At 38.1% G+C, this 15,814-nt stretch overlaps 1 long non-coding RNA gene across 1 annotated transcript; it reads right to left on the bottom strand.

Annotated features, from left to right (window-relative positions):
• Nucleotides 1-588: 588 nt before the first annotated feature.
• Nucleotides 589-14,522, bottom strand: LOC113083697 (uncharacterized). The gene is made up of 3 exons (XR_003283352.1): nt 14,228-14,522; nt 13,665-13,780; nt 589-647 (listed from the first exon to the last, which is right to left on the bottom strand). It is a non-coding gene; the product is annotated as an uncharacterized LOC113083697 (long non-coding RNA).
• Between the last annotated feature and the right edge of the window lie 1,292 nt (nt 14,523-15,814).

The following is a 15,814-nucleotide window of genomic DNA, read 5'->3' on the forward strand; positions in this document are numbered from 1 at the left end:
CAGGCAGTAGCCTAGCGGGTCGTGTGATGACACCGGCTGCTGGTGGTCGCTCTACTATTTAACTTCGTTGGTGGCTCCCAGGTTACTGTCTCTATGTGAAATGAAAGAAACAAATCACAACAGAACAGAGGGTAGAAAAAGATCAAAGTGAAGCACAACACTTGAAATGAGATGAAAACAATAGAAACACAATGTGTTAGTGGGAATAAGGAGGCCTGAGCCTACTGCTAGGTTTTAAGATAGGGCCAACAGGTGAGTGGGCTATCTGGGTAGGAAACCTAGAAATATGGTGTGGCTTAAAGAAGCAAAAGGGTCAGAACACTTAAAATATATCCGGGGGAATATCTAATATTCTGTGGCTTATAATAAGTGGATAGGTTTTATCACTTTTGGTTCACCTGGTTGAATTGAAGTCATTCAGGTGGGAACCAGTGGCTTGGTCAACCTCCCCGGTGCTCCCCAAACACTGAACCGCAGTGTCCCGGTCCTCCGTTACTCTGGCGTGGCGCCGTCTCGAACGGCTTGTGACTTTTAGCACAACCTTTGGAGTGCCAAAATTGCTGATGTCTCTTGAGACAAGAGGAACACCGGTCGGGCAGCCTTGCTCACTGGAAACCTGAGATGACTGTCCAATCACAGAGGGAGTTCTACAATCAAATACACAAAGGATGAACAAAGGAAACTTAAAGTTAATTAAGGTTTGGTTTGTTTAACATCAATTGAGTAACTATATATGTAGAGAGGAAAGGTAACAGCTTTACCTAATAATAATAAAACAAAACAAATGAATTATGATAATAATGGTAATTATCAAAATAACCTAAGTCAAAAGAGAGAAGAAAAATAATAACATCAAATTAAAAGACAGGAATGAAACAAGGGAGAAGGAGTAGCTGGTTTTCACCACAAGGGGGGGGGGGGGGGAGTACTGCTTCTCTGTCTTTAACCTGCTGAGCAGAAAACTTAATTCAAATTAAAAATTCAAAACTGGTTTAAATCAAAATTTAAAATAAGCATGTATGAATTAAAAGGAAAATCTGAATAATATCCTATAATAACCATTGATAGCTTGTAAGTTATCATTAATGATCATGAAATTAATCAAACAGTGTGAGATTAATCAAAGAGGGTAAAAGTGGACATGCAATTCAAACAGAATGGAAAAGACATAGGTCTGTTAGTCGATTTAACAGGAGACTGCCACTAGATGGCTTACCTTCTAAGTGGGTCAATCAGTGGTTGACCTGAAACTTCTAGATTTCCACTATTAACAATTACATTTTAATTCAAATCATGTTTGAAACAAACTCAAAGTAAATGTAAACAGTCAAAGGCAGGGAACATTCTTTTGTTTCCCTGTAATAATATTCGCACGAGCAAAGCTGTAAATGCAAATATTTATCGAGAATTTAGACATCTAATTCAAATACATCAAGGGGAAAGATTAGCAATTAGAGCGCATTATCTGAAATGGCCACAGGATAGCAGCTTTGCACTCATGCAAGCTGGAATCAGAAAGCAGGGCGTACCCTGAAATTTCTAACCCACGCGTTCCTCCTGGTGTTTAGATAGAGGAATTACAATTTCAATATGACTTAGAAATTATCTGATCGTTTGTCAGGCTGATTTTCTGCATCAAAAATCACAAGTAACAAACCAAAGGTTTTAATCTCTGAGGTGCTATATTAACATATGTTGAAGAAGGATCCGTTCACTTCCAAAACACAACTGTAATAAAAACAGGAATTTTCCAACTGTTGACTCCAATAAACATTTATCAAAATAGCACTTATGATTTAAATGTTTTAGGTTTAAAAATCGGGTAGCTAAGCCAATTTTAGACCAGGAGTTTTTATCGTTTTATTTTTGAATATTATTGTGGTTTACCACGAATTCAATAACGATATTTAATAAGGCCTTTTTAAACTGAATCAGAGGAACATCGCTCATGTTCAGATTTACATGTTGCAACTAATAAAAGATTTCTTTATCTTTTAATTATTCATATTAAAATGTTCTCACTGTAAAAGATTTGGTCTTTCTTAACAGGATACTTTTTAACATTATACTGCAGTTTACTTTCATTAAAAATAACAGTGACTATACTGTTAAGTTTCTACAAATACCTAGCGCTGACTGACCAGCTTTTTTGCCTCAGTCAGTTGAGTGAGTTCGCGTCTTGCGACTTATCTCACCAGTAACGTTACATAATTTCATAGCGCACATGCAGAAATTATTAAAAACCATATACATAGATTGATTGCTCACAAAACGAAGTTTGAAATGCCCGTGTTTCCTCCACCATAAAATGTAACAACAATGAGTTTTACGTAGTAATTAACTCAAATGATATATAGGGAATTTGAATAATTAATCAGGAATTTGATTAATATATATCTCAGATGACAGTTACATTAAATTTGATTATGAAAAATATCTCAATTGCCTATAACAATAAATAATCACAGGGCACTGTAACTTACTCATTAATATGTCAATATTACATTCTTCATATCAATTATTGTGATATCTCTTACTGTAAATTACTGCAGATCAAACCGTGGTATGTCCAGCACACCACTGTAGACCGATCAATTTTCAATAAAGTTATCACGCCTTATATTTCAAGGAAAAGTATTCTCTGGCCATGAAAATATTATCCTATCCTTATGATAAATTTAGTTTCTAAATTTAGAGCTTGTAGCTATAGATCAGACACATCTCAGTGACTCGTAATGTGAGTGGGGTGGAGTCCAAGCCAATCGTCAGTATATGGGTTTTTAATAATTAAACTAGTAATACATCAAACTACAAATCACACAGAGTAAATATGCGTACGACAATACAAACGGTAAGCTTTATACAATACATAACGAATCCAAATAAAAGAGAGAGAAAGAGAGAGAGAGAAAATAGAATGGGATCACATAAGGAGCTCAGGTATGAAAATCATAGTCAGTAACTTTTAGAAGCCAACAACAAATCAGATCATAACAACACTTTAAAGCAGCATTTAAATCTCCATAGAGAAAGTGATACTTGCAAAAGGTGTCCCATGTGAGTGGCGTGAGATCGGCGTCGAGCTTGTGAGCTTTACGCGCTGTTCCCGTTGAAACAGCCATGTGCCATGAAACGGAGGCCATGTGACGCGCATGCACGCTGCGCTTGGCGTGAGCGTGGAGCACGTGGTCCTTTGTTCTGTCCTCGCGCGGTATTTGAAAGGTTCAACAAACATTGTTCCAGAATTCGTCTTCCTTGCGTGGAGAGGCGAATAGTTGAATAAACTTAGTAAAGAAAAGAAAAGAACGAAACGAAAGCTTCTAAAGGAGCCATTAAAATGGCTTTTTCTCTCAGCCCGTGCTGAGGGGGTTTGCGCTGTGAGCGCGGCCTATGGCCACGCGGAAACAACGTTGGAGAGCAGCGTATCCGAGAACGGGGAAGAGGAAGAAGAGAGAGGCGGACCTTGTTCGGTCGTTCTTATGGCTCGAAATAGTTCACGCCCATTTTCGAGGGAGCATCCAATGAATGTCCGCGATCTGAAGCGGAGGGAAAAGTTCCTTTGTCTCTGTGGAGGCACCCCCCGGTGATCTAGTGCCTGTCCGATTCCATCAGGGATATTTCTAGCAAGTTTGTACTTCAGATTACATATATTTCCTTACTTTGTTCTAGATAAATGGGTCTGTCAGAGCATGACGATTAGAACAAGACTAGACATAATATATATATGATCAAAGATCTAATTTTTAGATCGAATTACACATTTAAAGATTTGTTTAACACATGATAACACTGCAGATGTTGGGAAACATCTAAATGTACCAAAAGGGAATACGTAATACATTTATAAAACATGAAAACAGAAAGTTAATGAATACATTCCATAGAATGCATTGTTCAAAAGAAGCCAGTGACTTGGCTTCTCTCCTGTCCTGTGTGGTCGTAACTTTTACAACCTGCAAAAGTGGGGGTTGCAGAAACATGGCTCTCTTTGAGAAGGTTAAAGTGAGGAGAGACATTTCCTAAAGTATGAGCTTGCAACTTATACTCTTCACATAACAAGGATTAACCATTTTATGCAATCCAAAAACATAATTAAAATACATATTAATAATAAAATGAAAGTAAGGAACTTATACAAAAAGGTTTCCTTTGTCTCCAGTGTGTTGGAGGAATTTGGGTTGGGGGTTTTCGTTTCTTCTTTGAAGCTCGCATGGGCATCGTAAATAATTTAAGTCCAGCCAGGCTGGCGCCAGGCCAGGCACTTGGTGCAAAAAGAGTTTCATTTGGAAAATCAGAATTAAACACATGAATCGATGATCTGCATATCCGTTACAATATATATATATATAACTTTTAACTTTATTAACTTTTCCAAAGTGTAAAGTGCAGTATGAACAGTTTCAGTTTTTAGACCTGCTCAAATTTCATTATTACACACTGGCATATTGCGCCTGTTAAACATAGTCTATAAGTCAAAAATGGAAACGCATTGAAAATTCTATTGCACAAAACTGAAACATGAATTCAACATTTTCCAAATCTCAAACAAAATCAGGTTTCCTGCTCATATGTTATTTTTTTGTGTGCTTGTGGTTTTTTCCCCTTTGCTTTTGTTTCCACGTTCTGCGCTTGCGTTTCTAAAAGTTGCAGTTTGAGTTTCACGTAAATCAGGGGAGGATTCAGTGTCACCATTGGCCGAAAGTTCTAGATTGACAGCCTTTAGCCAATCAGTTCAAGGGGGAGTTTACTTCACTCCAATGCGACTCGTGGCTGCTGTGGCAGGTGTGTGTTTAGTAGAGGGTGATGGTGACACGGGAGTGGATTTTCAAATCTCTCCCGTCCCTCTCCCGCAAAAAAAGATCCCATCCCAATCCCACGAAAAAAACTGGGAGAAATTCCCATCCCATTTCCCGGAATGACTCACGATCTTTCCCTCTCCCATGTTGTTTTATATATATATATATATATATATATATATATATATATATATATATATATATATATATATATATATATATATATATATATATATACAGTATTGTTCAAAATAATAGCAGTACAATGTGACTAACCAGAATAATCAATGTTTTTAGTATATTTTTTATTGCTACGTGGCAAACAAGTTACCAGTAGGTTCAGTAGATTGTCAGAAAACCAACAAGACCCAGCATTCATGATATGCACGCTCTTAAGGCTGTGCAATTGGGCAATTAGTTGAAAGGGGTGTGTTCAAAAAAATAGCAGTTTCTACCTTTGACTGTACAAACTCAAAACTATTTTGTACAAACATTTTTTTTTTCTGGGATTTAGCAATCCTGTGAATCACTAAACTAATATTTAGTTGTATGACCACAGTTTTTTAAAACTGCTTGACATCTGTGTGGCATGGAGTCAACCAACTTGTGGCACCTCTCAGCTGTTATTCCACTCCATGATTCTTTAACAACATTCCACAATTCATTCACATTTCTTGGTTTTGCTTCAGAAACAGCATTTTTGATATCACCCCACAAGTTCTCAATTGGATTAAGGTCTGGAGATTGGGCTGGCCACTCCATAACATTAATTTTGTTGGTTTGGAACCAAGACTTTGCCCGTTTACTAGTGTGTTTTGGGTCATTGTCTTGTTGAAACAACCATTTCAAGGGCATGTCCTCTTCAGCATAGGGCAACATGACCTCTTCAAGTATTTTAACATATGCAAACTGATCCATGATCCCTGGTATGCGATAAATAGGCCCAACACCATAGTAGGAGAAACATGCCCATATCATGATGCTTGCACCTCCCTGCTTCACTGTCTTCACTGTGTACTGTGGCTTGAATTCAGAGTTTGGGGGTCGTCTCACAAACTGCCTGTGGCCCTTGGACCCAAAAAGAACAATTTTACTCTCATCAGTCCACAAAATGTTCCTCCATTTCTCTTTAGGCCAGTTGATGTGTTCTATGGCAAATTGTAACCTCTTCTGCACATGCCTTTTTTTTAACAGAGGGACTTTGCGGGGGATTCTTGAAAATAGATTAGCTTCACGCAGACGTCTTCTAACTGTCACAGTACTTACAGGTAACTCCAGACTGTCTTTGATCATCCTGGAGGTGATCATTGGCTGAGCCTTTGCCATTCTGGTTATTCTTCTATCCATTTTGATGGTTGTCTTCCGTTTTCTTCCACGTCTCTCTGGTTTTGCTCTCCATTTTAAGGCATTGGAGATCATTTTAGCTGAACAGCCTATCATTTTTTGCACCTCTTTATAGGTTTTCCCCTCTCTAATCAACTTTTTAATCAAAGTACGCTGTTCTTCTGAACAATGTCTTGAACGACCCATTTTCCTCAGCTTTCAAATGCATGTTCAACAAGTGTTGGCTTCATCCTTAAATAGGGGCCACCTGATTCACACCTGTTTCTTCACAAAATTGATGACCTCAGTGATTGAATGCCACACTGCTATTTTTTTGAACACATCCCTTTCAACTAATTCAACTAATTGCCCAATTGCACAGCCTTAAGAGCGTGCATATCATGAATGCTGGGTCTCATTTGTTTTCTGAGAATCTACTGAACCTACTGGTAACTTGTTTGCCACGTAGCAATAAAAAAAATATACGAAAAACCTTGATTATTCTGGTTAGTCACATTGTACTGCTATTATTTTGAACAATACTGTATATATATATATATATATATATATATATATATATATATATATATATATATATATATATATATATATATATATATATTTTTTTTTTTTTTCAGACGGAATCTTTCAATTACAGTGAAAAAATACAGCAAAGATCACAGCATGCCCACTTTAAATATTTTTTTTTTTTTTTGTTATTTTATTGAACTGAAAGCAATCTTAAACAATGCACATTGTGCCTTTCACACAAGTTTTCTATTTTTTTATTTTATTTGAGCATATACATTGCACTCTGAGAGTGGCACTCTATAGATTTATTTTTCATACATGGGAGTTCTTGCTCAAGTTCACATTTTAAGAAGAAAAGTGAGAGCACTGGTGCCTCCATCTGTCCTGCTGTTCAGTGTCCACACACACTTCAATAGCGCACATTTCTGTAGGTCAACATTAGATTGAGTGGCCATATAAAGTTATTACTACATATGTCTTTCGATAAAAAGCTATATTTGAGGTCTATGAATGATACGTTGGCTTCTGGATGTACTGCCCGATGTAGGCTAGCTACTGTACCACATAGACCAGCCGTTACCGATCTGTCCTTTACCTGCCACACCAGAGCAAACAGGAGAGCATAAAGACACAGGGCGAGTAGCTTACAATTGAGCTCAAAATTAAAACCTACAGTTTATACTTTCTTTTTTTAAAAGGTAGGCTATATTTGTGTAGAAAGTTGTGGATCAAAGTGTTATTACGGTTCCAAGTCCCACCAACATTTTTTCCCGTCCCGTCCCAACCCCAATCCCGTGATAGTGATTTTGTTTACAATCAATGTCAGCCTCTAGCGTGAAGATGGATAACCAGCGTCAGCAGGCAAATCCCGGACGATCTCAGGTAATTGGTCTTAAATATTGTGTTAGTGGGTGACAAAAACATTCCCTTTGTGTGATATTTAATGCGCATCTTGTCAGTAAAGCTGGTTGTGTAATCAGCGGTAAATCTCAATCACTGTATGACATATGAGAATGATCACTGTGACATCAAAGTACCGCACGAGCGATCTGAATGCATTGGATCCGTATGCTCTCTTTATTACTCTCTCTCGCGGTACTTTGATGTCCTACAGTGATCATTCTGTGCAGCTGCTCCAAGTCGAGCACTACATTTACATTTACTCATTTAGCAGACGCTTTATCCAAAGCGACTTACAGATGAAGACAGTGGAAGCAATCAAAAACAACAAAAAGAGCATGGGATTTTAACTAATATAATAAATAAAAAGAAAACGGAATAAAAAAAAAAGAATAGAGCAAGCTAGTTAGAGGTCTTTACACATACACACACACACACACATAATAAATGAAAAGAAAATAGAATACTAAAAGATTAGAAAGGTAGTTAGATGTTTTTAAAGAATAGAATTAGAATAGTGAGTGTTGAAGTTAGAGGGCCCAATAAAGATGGAAGAGATGTGTTTTAAGCCGATTCTTGAAGATGGCTAAGGACTCAGCTGCTCGGGTTGAGTTGTGCAGGTCATTCCACCAGAAGGGAACATTTAATTTAAAAGTCTGTAAAAGTGACTTTGTGCTTCTTTGGGATGGCACAATCAAGCGACGTTCACTTGCAGAACTCAAGCTTCTAGAGGCACATAAGTCTGAAGTAACGCATTTAGGTAAATGGGTGCAGAGCCAGTGGTAGTTTTGTAGGCAAACATCAATGCCTTGAATTTGATGCGAGCAGCTATTGGAAGCCAGTGCAAATTGATAAACAGAGGTGTGACGTGTATTATTTTTGGCTCAATAAAAATTAATCTTGCTGCCGCATTCTGAATTAATTGTAAAGGTTTGATAGAATTGGCTGGAAGAACTGCCAAGAGACACTAATGCTGCTCCTTGTGAAAGCGCGCAGGTGATGGATATTTATCGCTGATTACACAAACTGCTTTACTGACAAGATAAATTAAATATCGTGTGTGATTTATCATGCAGCCCAACTGCCTAAAATATAAAGTATTGGTAAATAAACCAAACTAGCAAGACACGTGTTAACAGGCTAGATATAAAATAATTCAGTCTGCTGGTCCTGGCCTGGAGACTCCTAGTATCCTCCCTGATGGCAGCAGACTGAAGAAGCTCTGTGATGGGTGTGTGGGATCACCTGTGATGCAGAGGGCTTTATGGGTGAGACAGGTTCCATAATTGTCCTGGAGGGAGGGGAGAGAGACACCAATGATCTTCTCAGCTGCTCTCACTATGCGTTGCAGTCTCTTTCGGCAGGACGCGCTGCAGGTGCCATACCACACAGTGATGCAGCTCATCAGGATGCTCTTGATGGTGCCTCTGTAGAAGGTGTACATGATTGGGGGGGGGGGGGGGGGGGGGCTCTGGCTCTTCTCAGTTTGCGGAGGAAGTAGAGACGCTGTTGTGATTTCTTGGCCAGTGCTGCAGCGTTGTCAGTCCAGGAGAGGTCCTCTGTGATGTGCACACCCAGGAACTTGGTTCTGCTCACTCTCTCCACAGTCGCACCATTGATTAGTGTTGTCGAAAGACCCGGTACTTCGGTACCAAGTCGGTACTAAAAAAATTGTATGTGACGGTACCAGGTTTCTTTAAGTACCGGTAGTACCGAGGTCCCGTTCAAACCCGGTTCAGCGCTATGATTTTCGCCAAGCAGGAAACGAGGACGGAATCTCAAAATCCAGTCATGCAAATGAAACTTACATTTTAATATGGACAGTCATGGAATTTGTCAAAGTTAGCATAAATTAATCAAATCTCCGTATGGACCAGTATCTGTAAATGTTAAGCCGCAAAAGTTGTTTGAAATATGAATCCGTGTTCTGCGCGTCTCTGTGTGAATCAATAAATGGCAGACGTGCGGGTTTGTTTACTACATAGACTGAAGCTTGCATTAATTTCAGCATCTGAGCTTCAGAGTTCTCTCTCCATCAAGCGATCTGAACATTTCAGTTCATCTCAATGGATGCACAGAACACCTGTATTTGATGCTCTGTAAACTCTTGTAAAGGCGCATGACTCACCGTCCATTTACTGATAGCACTGTTTCTCACACATGCAAAGACAGAGAGAGTTAGAGTCTAACCACGGTGAATTGACACGCTATCTGTAAACTATTCTTTGTTGTCTTCTCCTTTCAAAGTAATGGAGTTCATTTAGAATTATTCATATTCCCTTTCGAACAAGCAGAAGACATACCGCTTTCTCCGGTAGTGGGCGGAGCTAATGCGCTGATCTAGTACCATCCCTGTTTTGATTTCAGCAAATCAGTTTGACCGAACGCAGACAACGTGATTAATATTCATGAACCCAGCAGCTTATCAATTCACAGTGCATTGTATATACATTAGTATGATCGTAGAATAAGTAGTAGTATCTTTTAATAATAATTAATATGATCTATTTCTTTTTTTTTTTACAGAAACCCTCAATGACCAAAAATATCTTAAGCATCACCACCAGTCTTAAGTTCAGTTAAAATGACAAATATGCATTCATTCGGCCTAAAAGTTAATTTTAACAAAGGCACTGTGCTAGAAATATTACTATTATTTAGTAAAATGTATGTGATACTGCTACTACTGTTGGAAAATTTTATAAAACTTTATTTTTTAAAGAAATAAATCACAATATTTCTTCCATGTTTAAATTTTAATAGCAAATCCCCTTTTATTTACCAAAAATAAAATATGTTTAAATTTCATAAATGAAAAGACAAATTAAATTTGGGTGAAACTTGTTTACTGTTTTTCATAATTATATAACTTGTAGAAAAACTTTAAACACAATTGTAAATAAGTATAAAGAATGGCATTGGTTTTATTTTTAGTGCTAAAAAGTTTTTTTTTTTTTTAATTAGCATATTTTTGTGTTTGATACCGAAATTGGTACCGAGAACCGTGGATTTTCACTGGTATCGGTACCGAATACTGAAATTTTGGTAACGTGACAATGGTCAGGAGCATGCTGAGTGTGTGCTCTCCTGAAGTCAACAACAATCTCCTTCATCTTCTCCACGTTCATAGAGAGATTCTTGTCACCGCACCACCCGGCCAGGCGGCTCACCTCATTCCTTTAGTTTAATGAGACCCACCACAGTCATGTCATCCACAGAGGGAAGAGGAGGGGGCTCAGCACACATCTTTGGGGGGCCCCAGTGCTCAGTGTGATGGTGCTAGATGTGTTGCTGCCGACCCATACTGCCTGAGGTCTTCCAGGCAAAAAAGTACAACAGGCAGTTGCACAGCGAAGTGTTGAGCCCCAGCTAGACCAGTTTATGAATGAGCTGTTGAGGGATGATTGAGTTGAATGTTGAACAAAAGTTTATGAAAAGCATTCTGACGTACGAGTCCTTTTTGTCCAAATGTCTGAGTGGAGGACAGTTACGATGGTATCATCCGGTGGTCAGATGTAATCCACTTTATTGTCCAAAGAGCATACGTTAGCCAGTATGATGGTAGGGATAGCTGGCTTGTACCTCCGCGCTTACCCCTCTTCTGCTTTTTCTCACGCCATTTGTGGCGCCTCTGCTGTGGGCGAGATGCAGTAGTGGGGTCCTTGATGGTGTAGGCCTCCACAGCAGATCGAGGTCCCACAGCTCTTTGGCGTGTGCGGAGTTTAACTCTAAAAATGGTGTCGATTTCCAGCAGAAACTCACAACTGTATGTGTGCTTAAAGACAAGTAGACGTGATGGTGACATACAAAAACATGGGACTCACAAGACAAAAAACACGAAAACTATGTTCTGTCTGGACAGCGAGAAGCCGTGACCTGTGGACATGGCGCCATCGTAACTGATTGAAGAAGTGTTCAGAAATACATTTTTGTATTATTACTTGAAATTTTGATAAAGAATAGAGCAATACATTAGTGTACAAACTGCAGTGCTTTATCAATACATTTCTGCATTGAGCTAAAACATATAACATGGCTGTTTAGGTGTTTACCTGCAAAATGTGGGCTAGTAAAGGTGATGGGCATTCTGTTATTGACCTGCGCTGCACGCAGTAGACCAATCACAACAGACTGCATCATCAGACCAATCACCGCAATTTAGTGGCACGCAAAGGATGAGTTTTTGAAAAATGAATCATTAAACGAATCGTTTCGGAGTCATTGAGCAAAAAAATAAACGCATATTTTAAGACATTGAAAGAGTTTCTTGACCTTGCATGCATGTCAACCTGTTAGGGACTCCCAAAACCAAAACATGAACCTTTCATTATCCATAATAGGGGCAGTTTTAAAAAAAATTCGTTCAGGGGTACAAAAATGAATAAACAGCTGGAATATTGAATTTCCACACATGGGTGGGAATTAAACGCCGTGTTTTAAACCGTGCAGTCATCAGTTCTTCAGATGGCATCATGGTAGAGTATGATATGATGGCTGTCATAGCCTAACCTGTTTAAGCATCAAGTCTGTTGGTTTAAGTAAAAAAATGTAAAAAAATAAATAAATAAAAACCAAGGAAAGAATAATAAATTGCCTTGGTTAGCCTATATATAGGCCCATAAGGTTCACCGAGAACTGTCATTCTGACTGACACCAAGAGAACAGCAGATTTTAAATAGCTTACTCTTAGAGTTTTATAATCTAGTCTTGTGTTTTATTAGAATTGATTATAATATCTCAAAAGAATATGCACTTGTTTGCAGCGTGAGCTGCTCTGCACTCTCACACAGGACTGCGATGCAAGATTTTCATAAAATAATAAACTTGTTTGTTTCTCATCAAACCCACAGTATACCTTCAGAATGCTTGTACTAGCCTATATGCCACAAGATGCATAAGATTCCTTTGCGACTGAAATGCATCTGCTTAAAAAAAAAAAAAAAACTCCCATTCTCTGCCATTAAGTTGGCAAGTAGGAGCAGGATATTTTTTTGTGTTAAGCAATAAGCCTTTAGAACAACATTAAAGTGAGTAGACACTAGTTCACACATTTCCAGTAAATTGCGATGGTTTGAATAAACTCAATAAGCAGACAGACAGGACATCAGTAAAACACAGACCAATATTGAAAGTGCACTAGAAATAAACAATAGTAATATTTAAAGCAGTTTAAATATGTAGTTTAAATTAATACGGAGTAGGCTATTTGTGTAACGTTACATTCAAAATAACCACAAAATGTCATGCCATTGAAAAATAAAGAGAACAACAGAATGAGCTGCTTTAGTGCATCTCAGTCTTCTTAAACATCTTTCTGGCGCATGCCACAAACATGAACCACAGCCAATACTGGTCTTTAAAAGACTTAGAATTTAGATTGTTACATTAAATGCATAACATAAGTCACTTTAGAATAAATCACAGTAGTCTTATATATTATGCTAAAAAAAAAAAGAGTGACTTTACAGTCTGGAAATTTCACCGACCCCCATGACTTTAAGGCCCGCTGGTCTAAAAGAAGAAAGCCCTGTCTAGACTGCGCCATATGAGTTATTTAGCAATTTATTAGTCTGTTTGTTCAAAAATCAGTACAACTGCAGCAGCGGAGGACTATTATTCTGCTGCGTGATACTGTAGAAAAACTAATGATGGCACGATTTGATCTTCGGCTGACCAATCAGAAGAAAGAGGCTTTAATTCTTGCTCATGTGTAGTAATTAAATATTAAAGCTTTTTAAACATGTTTATACCCCTGAACGAAAAACAAATTTAAGCTAAAGTCTCTCTCTTTTTTTTTTAAATACCCATAAATTTTTTTAGACAACTTCTGCATTATTTATTACTTTTCCTTAATTTAATGTGTGACGTGTCATAATAAAGAATGACCAACATGAAGGAAGGACCTTCACAGGTTCACATGAAGCCAGTGATAGTATTTAGCTGGTCATGTGATCTCAGTGTTTGTCCACATGCTTCATCCCACTCCAGTTCAAATAAAACCACTTTAATTAAGAAGTTTTATTGATATTCTTCAAAAATATATTTCATTTCTGTTGAGCTGGACATTTGAATACATATCAAATAACTGAGTTTATTTTAGAGAATAAAACTGACCTGGCTTTTCCTCAGGATCTTGTTTCAGACTGAAGACTTCTTCAATCTTGATGTCTTCACTCTGCTCTTTAACAAACGCCATCTTTATAAGCGTGTCACGTGGAACTGTTTCTGTTCTGTTTAAGATGAGAGAAATAAACCCAAACTAAATCTCTGGGTGCGTCTCAATCAGCTCTAGTTCAGTATTCAGTGCACGGAGTCGGTCAGCGTGACAGCTCGTAGACTTAAATCACCAGATTACACACGCAAACATTAATTAAATAACACACCTTATAATGAAAGTTCACATTTAGGTAGATATGATGTATATTAGTTATATTTTAATTGGCTGATCACATTTTGTAGACTGCACTAAATAAAAACTAAATGTTGGTTTAAGTTTTCATGTGTCGAATTAAAATGTTTTAACCAGCATGTGACGCCAGCGACTCATTTTGTGAATCATCTGATTCAATTGACTCGGAGTCTAAACAGTTTCTCCAGTGACTGAATACGCGATAAACTGATTGAGAGGACACCACTGATCTATAATAGACAATATATAGATCAGTGCATGAGATCACCTTTTGTGTTTACGTTACTCGCGTGTGGATCGATGCGCTTTACTCACACAAATCACTTTCAAATAAAACATTAATATGTTGCAGTTAATAAAACCCTGTATCGCTCGTAAAACTTTCAAGTTTAACAGTTTCTACACGTTAAACGCTTTAAAACAAAACCTTTCTTGAGTTGAATCACAGCAGATGCAGGAGCGCGGAGCATCCTCATGACGTCACATCACCACGCCAAGATAAAAGTCCTGCTCACACGCTGGTGTGGTGGAAATTATGATTCTTTCAAGAGATTCGTTCATTTTCAGTTCGTTCAATGATCATTTCTTCGTATTACACAAAATATGCCAGCAGGTGCCAAAAAGAGTGTATTATGTGCTATGTCTTAAATCAACGAACGTATTCACCCCTTATGAAAAATAACCATGGTTTTATTATAGTAAAACTGTAGTAACCCATGGTTTTTTGGCGTGTTGACCACCATTTGTACAACTACAGATTTACTACAAATACCATGGTTAAACTATGGTTAATATAGCAAAACCGTGGTTATTTTGTGGTTACCATGGTTTAACTATAGTAACCATGGTTTTTTGGTTTTATTTGTAGTAAAACCATGGTCAATTTTCGTAAGGGACTTGTTACAACAACTGATCTGGCTTTATTAAAATGTGTGCATGAACGCATTCAATATATAAAATAGTAATTAAGTTGTTATGATGAATAAAGCACGTGGTTTTCTTGCCTAATAAGAATTTGAATTGTTTGGTCAGACAGTTTTTATATTATATATTCACATTCATAAATCGGGGATTAAACGTGGAGTTCTGTATGCTAAATATAAAACAAGCGTTCACTGTGCCTATAACTGTGCTTTGCATTTTGCGAGATTGACATGCTAAATAGCAGACTAACCCTGTTTACTCTCATTCATTTCGCTCACGAACGCGATAAGCTAGTTCATTTCATTCACGAACGACATCCATTCATTCAACTCGCTCGAACGACGTGTATAAGTTCAGTCATTGCATTCACGAACGAGATGTACTAAATCATGGACATGGGTATCAGATCAGTCATTTCATTCACAAAGGATAAGATCTCTAGATCTAGTTCAGACTCATATGAAACTCGTTCAGTGAAAGGCATATTCGTTCACTACATTCAACAAATCACATGCTTTGTCACATCTCATACTCAAAGGCTATCGACTCGAGGTTGTAAATCTTTGACAGGATGAAACAGTTCAGTTACCCGGTTCACCGGGACATTGTGGACATGCACTCTCACAGCAAGGCTATTTGTCTTTCTGGGATGGAGGAGTTTTACCATTATATCGACCCAGTTAAGCCACATGTAGTGTCAAGTTCCCTTTCATAGGTTACTTGCTGCGGTGACGTCACCACGTATGGGAACACCTTCGGTGTGACGAATGTCTGAAGCCCTATACCATCCCGCCAATCCTATTGGCCAAATAGCGATTGGCACCGCCCCACGCATGCGGACGCATATATACCTGGTGCCGCGCGCCATTTCACTCAGATTTCATTACTTCAGTAAATGAAGCGAATCTTCTGTGCCCTTAAAATTCATCTC

This window comes from Carassius auratus, unplaced genomic scaffold, assembly GCF_003368295.1.
Source record: "Carassius auratus strain Wakin unplaced genomic scaffold, ASM336829v1 scaf_tig00039061, whole genome shotgun sequence".
In the NCBI taxonomy this organism is placed as follows: Eukaryota; Metazoa; Chordata; class Actinopteri; order Cypriniformes; family Cyprinidae; genus Carassius; species Carassius auratus.